At 43.9% G+C, this 5,375-nt stretch overlaps 1 long non-coding RNA gene across 1 annotated transcript; it reads right to left on the reverse strand.

Annotated features, from left to right (window-relative positions):
* Window positions 1-235: 235 nt before the first annotated feature.
* Window positions 236-3,045, reverse strand: LOC145516575 (uncharacterized). The gene is made up of 2 exons (XR_014061508.1): window positions 2,648-3,045; window positions 236-753 (listed from the first exon to the last, which is right to left on the reverse strand). It is a non-coding gene; the product is annotated as an uncharacterized LOC145516575 (long non-coding RNA).
* Between the last annotated feature and the right edge of the window lie 2,330 nt (window positions 3,046-5,375).

Raw genomic sequence — 5,375 nt, forward strand, 5'->3', positions numbered from 1 at the left:
AGCTGGATCCTTGAAAATCGCTTTTATGTGAGGATCTTCCTAATGCACAATCAGGGATGGATCTGGATCACCTGGGCATGCAGAGGGCCCTACCGCTTTCTGGTGTCAGCCATGTGGGGTGGGAATTCCCCTTCCTGTGTGAAGCCACAGTGGGAAGTGGGGCCTCGGAGTCTCAAACAGCTTCGGCTTTCTGGAAGTACATTAGGAAGCCAACTAAGTAACTGGAAATCGTCACTTGAGCTTTAAAGCAGATTAATACTTTATTTGAAGACAATGAATATAGAAAATAGTCTAAAGATTTTGTAAAACAAACAAAAACAAAAAAGGTGTTGGTGGAAGAGGGAGGGAGAGAGTGGTTGGAGTTATAGTGTCTTCAAGTTCTGGATAATCTGCAGTGTGAGTTTCAGGAAGTTGAGTTGGTTGTCTATGTGAATTACACTTGCCCTTTCTGGACTTCTATCTTTAGGTTCTTTCTCCCTGCTCTTTAGCCTCTGCTTCTCAGAGGTCAGCCTCCCACTTCTTCAATAATTGTTTCCTGGGCCACCAGAGCTTCTTGGGCTTCAGAAAACCCTCCCTTCTCTGTCCTTCCCCAATGTTCCAGTGACTGAAGGCTCACTGGGCACACAGCAATCATTCCTATGATCTGAGCTGGTGCCCAGAAGTCATCAATAGCTGTGCTGGTCCCCACGCTGCTCCCTGGAGCTTGGAAGGCATCTCCTGGGCCTACAGCTGTGGCTAGGACATAAGACCTACCTGTTAAAGGAAGGAAAGAGAAGCACTTAATGGCAAGTTTTGTTTTGTCTTGTTTTCTAGTTGTAAGTGAAATCACTATCAGAGAAAAATTTTGACTGTAAAGTTGGCATCTCTCTCTCTCCCAATACACACGCACACGAGCACACACACACACACACACACACACACACACACACACACACAGAGGTTGTTGTTTAGTCGCTAAGTGAAAGTTGCTCAGTCATGTCCAACTCTGTTCGACCTCATGGACTGCATAGGTCCATGGAATTATCCAGGCCAGAGTACTGGAGTGGGTAGCCTTTCCCTTCTCCAGGGGATCTTCCTAGCCCAGAGATTGAACCCAGGTTTCCCGCATTGCAGGCAGACTCTTTACCAGCTGAACCACAAGGGAAGCCCTAAGTTGCTAAATCCTGTCCAACTCTTTTTCAATCCCATTGACAGAGGAGCCTGGTGGGCTACAGACTATAGCCTGCTAGGCTCCCCTGTCCACAGGATTTCCCAGGCAAGAATCCTGGAGTGGGTTGCCATTTCCTTTTCCAGGGGATCTTCTGGACCCAGGGATCAAATCCAGCTCTCCTGCATTGGCAGACAGATTCTTTACCACTGAGCCACCAGGGAAGTCCTGTGTATAATCTGTTGGGGAATCTTTCTTCTACTTTGTAAGAGAAAATAAAAGCCACTAGAGAGAAACTCCCTCAAAATCTTGCCACACATCTGCAAGGATGCTTATCTTCCTCCTTTCCTTCCATCATAGTTGAAGTGATTGCTCATTGCCAAGGTCATTGTAAGGCTCTATATTTCTCTTGCAGTCTGATAGACTTGGCTCCACGGCAGATCCCTCCTCTCTCCTGCTGCCTCACTTGATACCGATTCCTTTCATCAGTGTTTAAACAAGCCCAAGTTGTTTAAAGTTATTTCTCCTAGCCTAAAAATAATATCTTCCATGGCTTCTACATTCCTTTCCAATGTATTGACGATATTTTCATAATTCTATATATATTTTTTTGAGATCTAGACAAATTTATTGAAATATAAAGGGTGTTAGCAAAGAGGTCATTCAGTGGTATGTTACATCATGCCAGATACTTCTATATTTTTGATACTCTGGCATTTGAAGTCTTGCTGACCAAGGAAGGCTTTCCCTGCCCCTCCCCCAACCCTACAGGGATACCTAATTCCTAAAGATATAACACTACTCACCTGAGAGTGTACTTTTTCTATGCAAAGTAACCAATTCCTGAGCCCATACCCCAACCACCTCCTTTTCTGGTTTTCACAGGCTCCTTACACTTGGCCCATTATCCTCCTTCCCTAATCACCCCAGGGCCAGATACCAGAGGAAACAGCTTCTATGAGAGCCTACTAAAATTTTTTCAATTAACCAATCCTAAACCTTACCCTGTGTTGCTTTTCTTTCCTGTAAAAACCATAATCAAATCTCCTGTCTATATTTTCCCTCTCTTTCTTCCTCCTGGGGCTTCCCTGTAAGACTCTGTGAGGCCTGGTGCCCCACCTCTTGAAAACAATGAATAACAAACTGTCTTTTTGATGGTACTCATCTCCTGATCTGTTGGTCTCACATTACTGGAATAATAATGAAACCTATATTTTAAAACATTCACCTACTTCCTTGTCGTTTAGTCGCTAAGTTGTGTCCAACTCTTTTGAGACCCCATGGACTATACCCTGCCAGGCTCCTTTGTCCATGGGGTTTCCCAGGCAAGAATATTGGAGTGTGTTGACATTTCCTTCTTCAGGGGATCTTCCTGACCCAGGGATCAAACCTGCATATCCTGCATTGGCAGGAGGGTTCTTTACCGCTGGGGAAGTTTACTTCCTTATTTGGGTCTCTCTGGCTTCAGTCAAGTGTATTGAAACAGGTGTTTGTACTCACCATCACCACTTCCTTATCCTCCACTCTGAAATTCTTGAAATCTGGACTCTGTTCCAATATTCCTCTGCTACTTCTCCTACTAAGATCACTAATAACACTGTTGCTAAAGTTTAAGGTTTTTTCCCCTGACATCATCTGATTTGAGCTTTAAGCATCATTTGATACTAGTGGCCACTATCTCCTTGAAACTGTCTTCCTTTGGCTTAGTGATATTCATCTTTTTCACTATAATTTCTTAGAATCCTTTGTGGGTTCCATTTCTGTTTATCTGTTCATCATAGAAGCCACAGAAAATTCAGTAGTGTGCCATCATCTCCACATGGATATCCTACTGGCATTTTAGACTGGGAACTTCCTAAACTGAGCTCATCATCTCCACCCTTGAGCCTGTCCCCAATACCCCACCCCTCCCCACCCCACCCTGTGCTCCCTTTCTTAGTAAATAGTGACATCATCTATGAGTCGTCCCAGTCAGAATCCTGATGTCACCCTCAGCTCCTCCCTCCACGTACCCCACATCCACTCAATCACCAAGACCCATTCATTTTATGTCTTGAATATTTAAAATCCATTTATTTCTCTCTATCCCCAATGCCTTTGTGTTCATTTGAGTTACTATATCTCTCACCTGGTTAATGCAGCAAACTCCTAACTAGTCTCCCTGACTCCATTTTTGTCCTCTTCCTTCTGTTCTTCATATTGCAACTGGGAGCTCTTTCTGTGCATTCGCATCAGGGCATATGCAACCTGCTCTCCCTACTTTACACCATTTTGATGATGCCTCATTATCCTGCCGATGTTAGGACAAAGTCCAGATTTCCGCGGATGCCCTTCAAAGACCTTCATCTTGTGTTCTTTGTGAGCCTCCCTGGTCTCTTGCCTCATCATCCCTACCCCCACCCCATCATACTGAACTGTTTCCAGTATCCTGGATGCCCTTTCTCAACTCCTAGCCTTTGTGCAGTTCCTGAGATTCCCTTTCCTTCTCCTCTTCCTGGCTAACTCAAGCTTATTTCTTAGATCCCAGGTTAGAGATGTAAGTCCCTAGTTAAAGCCTTTTCTGATTTTCAGGTGCTCCCGGAGGCAATAGAATCCCTCCACCAAAACTTTCACTGCACTCTATTGTCAGTGCCTGTCTCCTTGCTTGTTTCCCTCATTGTTCCAAGCACTTTGAGGGCAGCCCCGTGTCTCCTTAACTGGACCATTTCCAACACCTTGCCCAGTGCTGGCACAAATAGTTGCTGAATAAATGACTGTGATTCCAACCAGTGCTTGTGGACAAGAGTGCTTCAATGACACTGTCTGTCCTGAGAACACTAAGATGATTGTCCTCACGCTTCCTTCGTCATCAAGAATAACATTCGTTGAGCACTTACTATGTGTCATGCAATTTTCCAGGGGTAAGGAAAGAAGCCAAACCACTTCCTTATTCTTCCATTGAAATGACATTTAAATAAACTCACTTTCATTTTTCTTTTCTTTTATTCCAGTGGTGATTAAAACTGAGATCATTCTTGTAGAGATTGGTGCATAAAACCCCCAAGGACTAATCACTGGCTTGAAGGAACACTGACCTCAGGGTGATGGATTCATCCATGATATATTTTGACCACATGCATATAGTCATTCTTTAGATGCCTGGGAATGTTAATGTCAAATCATCACTGCTTAAAAATGTGCTTGTTTAGAGCTTGTCTTTTAACTTGTTGAGTTGGATCATGTATTTCCCATCTCTAATAATTAAATGAATAGTGAGCTAATAATCTATCTTTTGGTTTGTTTGTAGGCATGCAATTGCTAATATGTACCGGGGAAAAGGAGGTCATTGTGGGGACCAATGATGTCATTACTTATGAGTGAGTAGAATTTTTGTTGGTTTACTAAGCAAACAGATGTTTACATGTCTGAGCTTTTGAGCATATCTGGCAGAGGCTGAAAAAAACAATGTATCTTGCATTTCTGAACTTGCAGCTGCCATCCTACAAGTCTTTACCACATTTGTCATAGAATATTTTGCAAAGACCTCATAGAAAGAGCCAGGCATTCCTGGATTAAGTTATTCCATTTCTTCTTCATAGAGAAGAAATTGCATTATTTAATCCTTCTTTAAACCACCATTCACACTGGGGAGAAAAGGTCTCTTAGTTCACTTGGGCTGCTGTAAAAGAGTACCAGAGGCAGGGTGGTTTATAAGAATAGAAATTTGTTCCTCACGGGTCTGAGGCTGGGAAGTTCAAGATCAAGGTGCCAACAGTTTTTGTGTCTGGGGGGTGCCAGCTTCCTGGATAGAGATGGCTGTCTTCTTCCTATGTTCTCACATGGTGGATGGTACAAAGGAACTCTCTGGGATCCTTTTATAAGAGCACTAAAGCCATTCATGAGGGCTCTACTCCCATGACCTAGTCAGGGGTGATGGTATTAGTGAGTGGGGCCTTTTGGAGGTAATTAGTGATTAGGTTAGGAGACTGAAGCTCTCATGCCTGGAATTAGTGCTCTTGTAAAAGAAACCCCACAGAGCTCCCTGGGCCCTTCCACCATGTGAGGACCAGTGGGAGGTCACTAGTCTGCAACCCAGAAGCGGGCCCTCACCCAACCATGCTGGCACCCTGATCTCAGATCTCCAGCCCCCAGCATTGTGAGAAATTTTTGTTGTCTATAAGCCACCTAGTCTGTGATGCTTTGCTATAGCAGCCCAAATGGAACAAGGTAAATGGATCCTGTCCAAGAG

Source organism: Giraffa tippelskirchi, chromosome 8 (genome assembly GCF_054371585.1).
Source record: "Giraffa tippelskirchi isolate mGirTip1 chromosome 8, T2T-mGirTip1v1.2.pri, whole genome shotgun sequence".
Taxonomy (NCBI): Eukaryota; Metazoa; Chordata; class Mammalia; order Artiodactyla; family Giraffidae; genus Giraffa; species Giraffa tippelskirchi.